At 36.2% G+C, this 13,671-nt stretch overlaps 1 pseudogene; it reads left to right on the top strand.

The window, feature by feature from the left end:
* The first annotated feature begins 530 nt into the window (after positions 1-530).
* Positions 531-13,671, top strand: part of LOC122048342 — a 29,166-nt pseudogene continuing 16,025 nt past the window's right edge.

A 13,671-nucleotide genomic window follows, 5' to 3' on the forward strand; every position in this document is an offset into this window, starting at 1 on the left:
ATAGCTCAAGTGAGGTAGTAAATGTGAAGTTGTTGAAGTATATCAACAAAACAGGGGGATTTGGAAGACCATTGGTTATATTGAATGCACAAAAAATGATGAGAAATACGATCTGAGTAAGAACTAAGTGCTTACTTTATTTTATTATTTTATTACTTGTTTGTTGTTTCTTGATTTTGCTTATTGTTATTGTTTGATTTATTTGTATTTAGTTGGATGGTGGCAACTTTTTGGACATGGTGCACCTAAATTACAAAAGATAGCTAAAAGAATCCTTTCTTTGACTACAAGTTCTTCCGGTTGTGAGAGAAATTATACTTTTGAGGGGGTAAGTACTTAATTAGTAATTTCTTATTGACTTAATAATTAATATATTTATTTAATGTATATCCATACAAAGAAAAGAAATAGATCTAGATACCAGAAGGTTAAACAACTTAGTCTATGTTCAATTTAATACCAAGATCATAAACAAAAAGAGAAGACAAGAAGAAAAGGGAGTAGATGTGCTATTTGCCAGTGAAGCAACTATGATACAAGGATGGATTGTTGATGGTGAAGATGAAGATGTTGGGACAAATATTGAAGATGTCAGAGAACTTCACGAAGAAGAATTTGTATCGGATGAAGAAGAGGAAGATGATGCCATGGGTTTTGAGTTTGAATCTGATATAGAAGAAATGTTGGAGAAATATGGAGATGAACTAGAAGAAGAATTAGGGTTATGAGTTATTTTATGGCTTGTAAGAAAACTTTTACTATTTTGTATGTCTTCTAGTTTCAGACTTTCAGTTTGTACTTTGTAGTTTGTACTTTGGTCTTATACTTTGTACTTTGCTATTTCGGTATTTCTATTTCCATTTATCTATTGGGATTATTATGTATCAGTTTCAGGATTATATGCATTGCGCAGAATCTTGCCGAATTGATCAACTGATCGATTCAGCAGGATTTTGCGACAAACAGAACCCTGCCGAATCGATCAGTTGATCGATTCGGCATGTTGAATCGATCAACTGATTGATTCGAAAGGATTCTACGAGTATGCGACAAACAGAACCCTTCCAAATCGATCAGCTGGTCGATTCAGAGTGTTGAATTGATCAGCTGATCTATTCAACACGGTTCTGTTTATCGGGAAAACCCAACCGGATCGATCAACTGATTGATATGGAAAGATTTTTCTAGAAAAAAATTTGCCTAGGCCCCCAAGCACTAGGCGGCGGGCAACCGCCCGCCTAACGCATTTTTTAAAATTGATAACTTGTAATTGTAGCAGCTACAATTTCGTAGTTGCTACAACGTGTTGATGCATCCGTAGTTCAACTTGAATCAAAAGTTATACCTCTCAAAGTTATAACTTGTAATTATAGTAGCAATGATTTCGTAGTTGCTACTATGTGTTGCTAGTTTCTTAAGATCAGCAACATGAAGAGTTTATGGTCTTCTGAAGATCAGCAACACAATATTGTTGACTTAAATTTTGATAGTCCATAACTTTTGATTGAGATTGAATTAAGGGACGCACAATATATCAAATCGAAACTTGTTTATAGATATTCGATTTGATATATTGTGCTTCTAATGATTCAATCCAATTCAAAAGTTATGGCCTTTCAAAATTTATTCAACATACTGTTGCAGCTATGAAACCGTAGCTGCTACAATTACAAGTTTAACTTTAAGAGGTAATAACTTTTGATTCAGATTAAACCATTGGATGCACAACATATCAAATCGAAGTTCTTTGAATGAGCTTCGATTTGATATATTATGTGCTCTGTAGTTCAACCCTATTCAAAAGTTATGACTTCTCAAAATTATAACTCGTAGTTGTAGTAGTTACGATTTCGTAGCTACTACAATGTGTTGCTAGTTTCTTAAGATTAACAACATGAAGATTCTAATCTTCTAAAGATCATCAACATATTATTGCTAGATGTTAATTCGTTTATGAAAAATTAATTATTTTCTTCGTTATAAATATCATAATTGATAAACTTTTGTAAAGTTACATAAATTTAACATAAGTGGAATTTATTATTTTAATGCTTGAATTAATGATACTTCATACTCATGAAGAACTAGTGACATGGACCTAATAGTGTAAATTTAGTATGCATAATATTAAGTAAGCTTGATCAAATATATACATTATACATAGTCTTATTTTTTTCTCTAAAGAAATCTAATCTCTCATCCATCCTCCTCCATTTCTTCCATCGTCATCTGCCTTGACATTTCATCAAACAAATACTGGTAAAAAAAAAAAACCTCCTTAAAACACACAAAGTTCAGATCTTTAATCCGAAATAAAAAACTTACTTCGCCACTGGGGATGCACTGACACTCTTGTGATGGGAGTCACCCTCCAACGAAGAATCGACGAAGTCAGTCTCGTCCTTCGAAAGCGCTAATTTTTCTCCTCTCATGATCAACTTCTCCGACTCATTGGGCTTTATCTCTAACAATAACAAGAAACTTAAAAAAGAGAACAAATGTTGAAAATATAAAAATGTTATGCAAGGGCGTGGAGATGATGAAAAGAAAGTGAATGAAGTTGGGATGAAATGATGTGGAAAGATCACCTCCAGTGCCCCTTTTAAAATCCACGGTGTTGACCATCATCGCTGACTTGCCTTGTCTATTTACGCTGCTGGGCGGAGGCCAAGCAATGATGACCGACAACCGTCGTTGGTGCTCCGTCTATGAAGGAAACGGAGATGAAAGAGGAGGATTGGGAGATTAGATTTTTTTGAAAAAAAAATAAAATAAAAAGTAAGAAGGGTATTATAGGAAAAAAATGGGAAGAGTACTTAATTTGGTCAATTTCAAAATGGATATCTTTTGGATAATATGCAAGATCAGATACGTGGTTTGGTAAATCATCTTAATTTTTCCATGTAAGTATAGCTTTAGAGCTTATTTTATTTAAATTATTGTTCCATTAGTTCCTTTAATCACAAAAGTGAAAATGGACGTTTAAAAAATTGAATTTGTGTTTATTTTTTGTAATTTATTTGTAGTCCAAAATTATTTTCCCCCTATTTATTTATTTTTTAAGAAAATTGTAAAAAATATTATTCCATTAAATCACAAACTCCTCTTTCAAATAAATAAGAGAAAATAATATTTTATTATTTTGCTTTTTTTCCTCACACGGAAACGTGGCTCGATCAAATCCGTCGAATCTTGATCCAACGGACACAAAAACTCCTATTCCAGTCACTGCTCCATGTGGTTTCGTTTCCGTGTTTACCACCGCGTGAAATGATAGCCGCGAGTGATCTCATTCCCGACACCCTTCCGCTTCGGCTATAAATTGCTTCTCTCGTGTCACCGTTCGCAAACTCTCCGTCCATCATCTCCGTCCTCTTCTCTGCATTTGGAAAGCGATTGGAAAAGGTATGAACCCTAATCTTTTCATGCTTTCAAGAGTTTTGATCTGCGATTTACGTCGAGCAACATTGGATCGATCATTGGTTGATTCTTCTTTTTGTTCGATAATGCAGCTTACTTCGCTTGCGATCAGGGATCGAGGTGGGTGGGGGTTTGCGGCCCTCTTTCTTTGGATCTTAATTTGACCATGGTTGAGCCTTCCGATCGTCGGTTCGTGGTGGGCTACGCGCTCTTGCCCAAGAAGCAGCAGAACTTCATCCGGCCCGGCCCGACCCTCTCTCGTGGCCACCGCTCGTGACCGCGGCATCGATCTCGTCCCCATCAATTCGGATCCTCTGTCCCCATTTCCCCTCTGTCCCCGTGTTCCATTGTCGATCGGACGGATCAGATTAAATCTCAAGGCATCATTACACATCACGAGGATACTGCACATATTTTAAAGATGCCATGATGCCTTGAGATTTAATCTAATCCATTATTGATCGGCAATGAGACACGGAGACAGAGAGAAATGGGGACAGAGGATCCGAACTACGTCCCCATGACCTTTGCGGGCCCTCATCGAGCAGGGCCCCTTCGACTGCGTGATCCACAAGCTCCAAGACCATGAATGGAGCCTCCAGCTCTTAAGTTTCGCCATCGAGAACCCCGGCGTCCCCATCGTCGACCAACCCCTCCCCAATATCGAACGCCTTCCACTAAAAACTTTTAGGGACGAATGCTTACGAAAAATTTATTTTTCGTCCCAAACTCTCCAACCAAAATTTATGACAAAATAATAAATTGTTGCAAATTATCAACGAATTAGCAATGAAAACAATTCGTTGCAAATTAGCAACAAAACATTTTTTGTCGCTAATTTTGTTACAAGTTAGCGACAAGAAATAAAATTTGTTATAAATTTTACAACAAATAATATTTTCATTGTAAAATTTGCAACAAATAATATTTTCATCGCAAATATTGCCACGAAAATATTATTCGCTGGAATTTTCCAACGAATCCATAATTTGTCGTAATTTTACAACAAATAATAAATTCGTTCCAGAGTGTTTTTGCATGTAAGAATTTGCAACGAATCTATGAATTCATTGGAAATTTGTAACGAATTTGCAGATTTGTTGGAAATTTCTAACGAATTTGTGATTTGTTGGAAAGTATTCAATTTCCTAAAAACCCGATTGATGGACATAAAGACCTCGGAATCGGATGAAACGAGTTCCTATGTGTTCCTCTTAGTGTCCTGATTCTATAAATGAGATCAAATATTTTTTTGACATAAGATGATTTTTTTCACATCTAGGTCAATTAGATGAATTTTAATATTTGTTGAAAGTGTTAGAGTTTTAAATCAAATTTATCTAGTTGAACTTGTTAGATTTACAAAATAGTGTTTGAGTGCTCAGAACGAGGCAAAATCAAATTGTATGCTTCATAAAGTTCTCATGATTATGTCAATGAATTAAAAAAAATTTTAGAGCCAATATATTTTGATTTTTGAATTTTTAAACCTGAATTAAATTTTTCGGACACATTGGTTTTTGAAAAATTACTGAGAAAAATATATTAGGTAAAAAAATATTTGAGGGCATATATAAAATCAGGATACATAGAGAAGTACATAGGAACTAGTTTCATCCACTTCTGAAGTCTTTAGGTCCATCAACCGGGTTTTTAGGAAATTACAAACTTTCCAATGAATCTCGAATTCGTTGAAAATTTCCAATGAATCTGCGAATTCGTTGGGAATTTCCAACGAATTCGTGATTCGTTGGAAAGTATTCAATTTCTTAAAAGCTCGGTTGATGGGCCTAGAGACCTCGGAATCGGATGAAACAAGTTCCTATGTGCTCCTCTCACAACAAAAAAAAATGTCAGTTAACGACGGAATTCGAGATGGAAACTATTTTGGCCGTTTAAAATTTGAAAAAGAGTGAATCTGTAAATATTAGCAACGGGAATAAATTATCCATGATTTTACTGCATTATTTTGATTCATTTATTTATGGTTTTGAGGTTGATTTTATAGGTAAATCATGGTTACATCACATTTTGTGCATAGTGTGTAGTTTTGGACTTAATTACAAATTATCTTATTTTTGTGCTATTTGATGCTAATATTTGATTCTTATTTTGTAGGCATCAAAGGATCTTGAATTTGGATCTATTGGACCGAAATTGAGCTCAAATCGGAGTTCAAACGAGAAGATCAAGCTTTGAAGCATTATGGGCCGTTCATCAAGAATAGGAGAGATCTGAACCATCCGTTGAAGATCTGGCCGATCCAACCTAATGGGGAGCAGATATAAGCCATTGATGAAGATCCAGAAGTTTTGATCCAGATCTGAGTTCATCCAGCCATTGATCCAGCCGGATTAATCTGGACCGTTCAATGAAGACTGTGCAGATCCGGGCCATCCAGTGATGATATGATCGATCTGACCTACGGGAGGGTAGATCCAGACCTTAGATCAACATCAGTACCTTAAGATCGGAATTTGGATGACTTTTCACCGTTGATTTAGCCCGGAATCATCTCAGCCGTCCATTTCAGATCCAGATCTGATTTAAATCTGAGAAGCTACAGTGAGCTTCTTCGTCGATCTCTTCCTCCGCGTTGTTCTTCGTCCCGCGTCATCACCGAGATTCCGACCCCTTTCCTTCTCCGATCAATCATTTCAAGCTTCAACCTCGGTGGATAGCTTCTCAGTAGCTTCATCCCGATTCTCTGGAACCGTCTTTGGATGTTTCCTCCGGTGGAATTTCTCTCCCAACATTTCTCTATTCCAGCCCGATTTGGAGGTGGTCTTCCAATCGGTGACTCCGATTCCCATCAGCGACATTTGGAGGTGGTCTTCCAGTGTTCCTGAGCTCCATCCGACATCAAACCATCATCCGCAGCTTCCATCCAGATCCAGAGATTCCGATTAGCATAAATGCAGATTTTCGGGCATTATTGGGTTTAGGGTTGTGTTCTAGCTCGCCGGAGGTGGTCCGTCGACGATTTTGAGCATTCCTTGAACTGTGACGTAGCTGAGATGCTCCACTGAGGTCCAGAGTTGGGTGGTCTCGACTTTGACACTCTTGTGTGACGGCAAGAGTGTGAAACTTGTATGGATTGGTTGTGAGTTGGATTGGATAGGGTTTATTTAGTTTTGTTACTGTTTTTATTATCTTAGAACAGATTCCTTTTATGTTTGTTAAGTTCTTATCATTGCAATTTAGCATTTCTTTGTTTGGTTGAAGTTTAATTCATGTTTGGTAGTTGTAATTTTATTGATACATTTAGTTTAATTCTTGTTTGATGCTTAGTTAGTTGTTAAGTTTTCAATTAGGGTTTAAATTCTGCTTTAGGTTAGAATTCAATTGTGTCTTGTTATTTCATATTTAGTTTAAGTGTGTGTTGATGGTTTAATCACACGTAGGGTGACAATGCGTTGTGATTTGATTATTGGCACATAGTTAGAGTTTCATTTATGCATTAGATTAATTTCTTATTTGCTGTGCTTTTGCTTTGTTATATTTAGATTTAAAGTTCAAACCCCCATTTTCATATTAAAAACCCAAAAAATAGGAATAAGAAACAATCATAAAATTACATCCTACCGTTGGTTCCTCGGATCGATCCTGCAATACTACAACATTATTGTTTAATTAAGGGGTTCAGTGAAAAATACATTTGTACAATTTGATTAGCGGATGTGACAAAAATTTGATGTGAGCGAAATCTGTCACATCCGCTAATCAAATTTTACAAATGTATTTTTCACTGAACCCCTTAATTAAACAATAATGTTGTAGTAACGAGCCCAGGATCGATCCGAGGAACCAACGGTAGGATGTAATTTAGGATTGTTTCTTATTCCTATTTTTGGGGTTTTTAATATGAAAATGGGGGTTTGAACTTTAAATCTAAATATAACAAAGCAAAAGCACAGCAAATAAGAAATTAATCTAATGCATAAATGAAACCCTAACTATGTGCCAATAATCAAATCACAACGCATTGTCACCCTACGTGTGATTAAACCATCAACACACATTTAAACTAAATATGAAATAACAAGACACAATTGAATTCTAACCTAAAGCAGAATTTAAACCCTAATTGAAAACTTAACAACTAACTAAGCATCAAACAAGAATTAAACTAAATGTATCAATAAAATTACAACTACCAAACATGAATTAAACTTCAACCAAACAAAGAAATGCTAAATTGCAATGATAAGAACTTAACAAACATAAAAGGAATCTGTTCTAAGATAATAAAAACAGTAACAAAACTAAATAAACCCTATCCAATCCAACTCACAACCAATCCATACAAGTTTCACACTCTTGCCGTCACACAAGAGTGTCAAAGTCGAGACCACCCAACTCTGGACCTCAGTGGAGCATCTCAGCTAGAACACAACCCTAAACCCAATAATGCCCGAAAATCTGCATTTCTGCTAATCGGAATCTCTGGATCTGGATGGAAGCTACGGATGATGGTTTGATGTCGGATGGAGCTCAGGAACACTGGAAGACCACCTCCAAATGTCGCTGATGGGAATCGGAGTCACCGATTGGAAGACCACCTCCAAATCGGGCTGGAATAGAGAAATGTTGGGAGAGAAATTCCACCGGAGGAAACATCGAAAGACGGTTCCAGAGAATCGGGATGAATCTACTGAGAAGCTATCCACCGAGGTTGAAGCTTGAAAGGATTGATCGGAGAAGGAAAGAGGTCGGAATCTCGGAGATGCCGCGGGACGAAGAACAACGTGGAGGAAGAGATCGACGAAGAAGCTCACTGTAGCTTCTCAGATTTAAATCAGATCTGGATCTGAAATGGACGGCTGAGATGATTCCGGGCTAAATCAACGGTGAAAAGTCATCCAAATTCCGATATTAAGGTACTGATGTTGATCTAACGGCTGGATCTACCCTCCCGTAGGTAAGATCGATCAGATCATCACTGGATGGCCCGGATCTGCACAGTCTTCATTGAACGGTCCGGATTAATCCGGCTGGATCAATGCCTGGATGAACTCAGATCTGGATCAAAACTTCTAGATCTTCATCAATGGCTTAGATCTGCTCCCCATTAGGTTGGATCGGCCAGATCTTCAACGGATGGTTCAGATCTCTCCTATTCTTGATGAACGGCCCATAATGCTTCAAAGCTTGATCTTCTCGTTTGAACTCCGATTTGAGCCCAATTTCGGTCCAAATAGATCCAAATTCAAGATACTTTGATGCCTACAAAATAAGAATCAAATATTAGCATCAAATAGCACAAAAATAAGATAATTTGCAATTAAGTCCAAAAATACACACTATGCACAAAATGTGATGTAACCATGATTTACCTATAAAATCAACCTCAAAACCATGCATAAATGAATCAAAATAATGTAGTAAAATCATGGTTATCAAATCCCCCACACTTAGTCTTGAACGTCCCGTGCAAATAAAGAAAACTAAAAATCATCTCCATAGAAAATTTCCTAGCAATACCTAGAAGATAGTAAAAAGAATTTAACTAAGACCATCTAAAGATCACAAACAATCATGAATACAATCCAAACAATAATCAGTAGGTATGGTAGTTTCAATCCAATTGAAAAATTAAGCAAGTTGCAAACTCACAAGGTATTTACCTATTCTATCTCTCACACTCAAAATTGCATATATGTATAAGTGGAGCTCTCATAATGCAACTCATAACATTTCACTACCATAAGCTTGCTTATTTTCTAATTCTCTACCACTATAGAACATAGCATACATGAATCAAAAGGATAATATCATGAAGAATTGAAATTGAATCAAAAAGAACAATGAAAGTGAATGAAATGACAAAAGAAAAGAATTCAATGAAGAATTGAGGAGATGAGAGTATTGGAGGAATATACTTGATGAGTTGACCATTTTGATGTGAAAAGAGATGAATATCATTTGTCATTACCAATTCAAAAGATCAAGCTAACCTCCCCTTCAATTTGATGACTATCCAAAAATTTTGATACTCTATCTCCACACTTGATACTCTTTTGTTTTCCACTTTAATTTTCTTGTTTTTCCACTTAAATTTCAGCATTTGAAGACTAAAATAATCTCAATCAACTTATAAAGAATAGCTCCCTCCCCCACACTTAAAATTTTGACCGTCTCGGGCAATGCAACATCATGCTTTCCAATTCTCGACACACTTTAATCACTGTTTTCATTCTTCATTCTGCAGATTCTGCTCTACTTCTGTTTCTGTGGTGTATTACTGGGGTTTCTATAGTTACAAAGTTCTCACAATTGGTTGCTATCATCACTTATATTTGGCACTCAACTAACATTCCAAGATCAGTAGCCTCTGCAATTCTTCACAAAACATGCAGATTTCTTTGGCACTGCACTGCACTGCATTTTCAGTAATAAGAAAACAGCTTCAGCAGATCCAGCTCTGTATACACAGCTTCATCTAATCCCCGGTTTCCTTTGAGTCTCTGATTTTTTTATATCAGCTAATGAATCTCACAAAAACAGACCCAGAATCAGCAAGAAGTCAGCACTTCATATTGTCCTTTGGCACTATTAAATGTACCAACCTGAATTCTTGAGCTATGAAACAACTTCAATTCTTCAAGCACTCTGATTTTTTATCAGAATCTGTATTCAGTTCCTTGTAAAATAGATATTACCATTTGAAAATTTACAACTAAGAGTTCCACTAAGTGTTCAACCAGTCAAGAACTTTCAGCAAGAAATTAGCACAACAAACGAAATTGATACATTCATTTCAGTTGTCCAATTCCAAATTCTCAATTGCAATCCTCAAATACTGATTTCACTTTCTGAATTCTGACTTTTCACATTTTATCTCCTCAACAAACATCCCCTTATGATTTCTATCTATTGATATTAAGAGCTAAAATGTGGATGTGGCACCAAACTTGATGGAATTGCTATCAATGGCACACATCAGCTTTCGACCATAATTCCAGAACAGAATTTTTTTTTTAAATCTCATGACATTCCATTCAATTTAATGAAAGCTTGGAAAGAATGATACACCATTTGTCATTGAGCATACAACACATTAACTTGAATTTCTCAATGATTTGTGAAGTTAAAGAAGAAGTTGGCACACAATTGGCACAAATCAGCATACATAAATTTCAGCTTCAAAATTTCACTAAACAACTCCATAGTCAAGCTAACTCATCAAGTAATTAATCCAAAACTCTCAATGAAAGAAGAGTGGCAAGCAAAAATGATCAAAGATTAAAATGCTAGCTAAGGATGTTTCAAGAAAATTGTGGAGAGATACATTGGAAATTATGAGGGGGAACAAAATTGACAAAATCCTCAATTTTCATGCATACATATGCTATTATGACTTTGAAAAGAAATTAAGCAAGTTCTAGAGTTTCAATTGCTATGAGTGCATACCACACAAAAGAATATAATCATGTATAGGCTTAAAGTGGTCCTCTCTAGGTATTTTATGCAATCAAGCTTAATTAATCAAAATGGAATCCACCACCAAATTAACCAATATAATGCAAGAAAAGCATCCAATCATGTTAAATGACCTAAAGTTGATGGTCAAATTTAAGAGACTTTTACCATCTTAAAAGTATCACTAAACAATTCATGGAGACTTTTATTCAAATTGAAATTGCTATGTATACCAAACTAAATGCAAAGTATGGAAATAAAATGCAAATGCAAAATGTAAAAACAAAGTGCAAATGCAAAGTATGAAACCAAAAAAACGTATAACGAATTTATTAGAGAAAAACTAAACACAAAGCATGAATTAAAATGCAAGAGCAAGCAAAATTGGAACTAACTCCCCTTTCATTCCCGGTGGTTGAAGAAGGTTTAGATGAAGTAGCCACCTCGGAAGTGGAGTAATCATGGTTCCGCTTAAATTCTTCTTATTAATCCTTTTTCCTTTCAAAATTCTCTCCGGAGGTCTAAGTCGGTTCAGTTTAAGTACCCACTCCGGAAGCTTAATTTCTCCTACAACATCAATAAAAGAAAACACCTCCCACACGCATGTGGGATAAAAAGAAAATAGGAGAATGTTAGTGTGGGTAAAAGATATTTCAAGGAATGATTCACATCTAATAAAATCAATAAATAGTACCTCTATGAAATTTTCTGATGTATCACAAACAATACTTACCTTATCATGTTGAAAGGTACCTGGAGTGGTGTTTGTTACCTCCTTTTCATCAAATGAATGCTCATGTTCTAGTTCTAGTGAATGTTCAACCTCATGTAATGATTCTTGGGTGCTTGACTCCATAGCACAAGTCCCTACACTTACATCTTCATCATCATCATCAAAGTCAGGTGATCCTTGAGGTATTGCTTCCAGTAAGCAATCCCCTACACTTAAATCACCTTTTGCAACAAGACCTGCATCATTCACATCATCTACAACAACATTATTAGTAGAGTCAGAAATTTTAACAACTACATCATCATCACAAATAATTCTAGAAAAATTTTGCAAAGAAATGGAAGTAGGGTCAGGCCTGACAAGCGCTCCACAATTCATCTCCTCACTAGAGTTTTGCATTTGTAACTGATTGATGGACGATGCAATCTGATCCAATTGACTCTGAATATTCTGTATCCTTGCAAATTGTTGCTCTTGATGCTCTCTCATTTGTTGCATAACTTCATTACATTTCCAAATTGACTTTGCAAATTTTTCTTGTACATCCTTATACTGATATTCAGGCGCATAAATTCGAGTCTGAGGCTGATAATAATGATTCTCCATCCCATCTCCAAAATACGGATAATATGGATCCATGGTCAAAAGAATTTCCTGTTCTTACACTGACAATTAGCAAATAAAATCAATAGACTCGGGAACAAATAAAATCAACACATGGATATATAATCATGAAAGCAATCAAACAACAATATTTTCAAAGTTTTCAAAATAATGAACAATCCTAAAATTATCAAACATTGCATATCTTCTCCCCGGCAACGGCGCCAAAATTTGATGTGAGCGAAATCTGTCACATCCGCTAATCAAATTGTACAAATGTATTTTTCACTGAACCCCTTAATTAAACAATAATGTTGTAGTAACGAGCCCAGGATCGATCCGAGGAACCAACGGTAGGATGTAATTTTAGGATTGTTTCTTATTCCTATTTTTGGGGTTTTTAATATGAAAATGGGGGTTTGAACTTTGAATCTAAATATAACAAAGCAAAAGCACAGCAAATAAGATATTAATCTAATGCATAAACGAAACCCTAACTATGTGCCAAAATCAAATCACAACGCATTGTCACCCTACGTGTGATTAAACCATCAACACACACTTAAACTAAATATGAAATAACAAGACACAATTGAATTCTAACCTAAAGCAGAATTTAAACCCTAATTGAAAACTTAACAACTAACTAAGCATCAAACAAGAATTAAACTAAATGTATCAATAAAATTACAACTACTAAACATGAATTAAACTTCAACCAAACAAAGAAATGCTAAATTGAAATGATAAGAACTTAACAAACATAAAAGGAATCTGTTCTAAGATAATAAAAACAGTAACAAAACTAAATAAACCCTATCTAATCCAACTCACAACCAATCCATACAAGTTTCACACTCTTGCCGTCACACAAGAGTGCCAAAGCCGAGACCACCCAACTCTGGACCTCAGTGGAGCATCTCAGCTACGTCACAGTTCAAGGAATGCTCAAAATCGCCGACGGACCACCTCCGGCGAGCTAGAACACAACCCTAAACCCAATAATGCCCGAAAATCTGCATTTCTGCTAACCGGAATCTCTGGATCTGGATGGAAGCTGCGGATGATGGTTTGATGTCGGATGGAGCTCAGGAACACTGGAAGACCACCTCCAAATGTCGCTGATGGGAATCGGAGTCACCGATTGGAAGACCACCTCCAAATCGGGCTGGAATAGAGAAATGTTGGGAGAGAAATTCCACCGGAGGAAACATCCAAAGACGGTTCCAAAGAATCGGGATGAAGCTACTGAGAAGCTATCCACCGAGGTTGAAGCTTGAAAGGATTGATCGGAGAAGGAAAGGGGTCGGAATCTCGGAGATGCCGCGGGACGAAGAACAACGCGGAGGAAGAGATCAACGAAGAAGCTCACTGTAGCTTCTCAGATTTAAATCAGATCTGGATCTGAAATGGACGGCTGAGATGATTCCGGGCTAAATCAACGGTGAAAAGTCATCCAAATTCCGATCTTAAGGTACTGATGTTGATTTAAG

This window comes from Zingiber officinale, chromosome 2B (assembly GCF_018446385.1).
Source record: "Zingiber officinale cultivar Zhangliang chromosome 2B, Zo_v1.1, whole genome shotgun sequence".
NCBI lineage: Eukaryota > Viridiplantae > Streptophyta > Magnoliopsida > Zingiberales > Zingiberaceae > Zingiber > Zingiber officinale.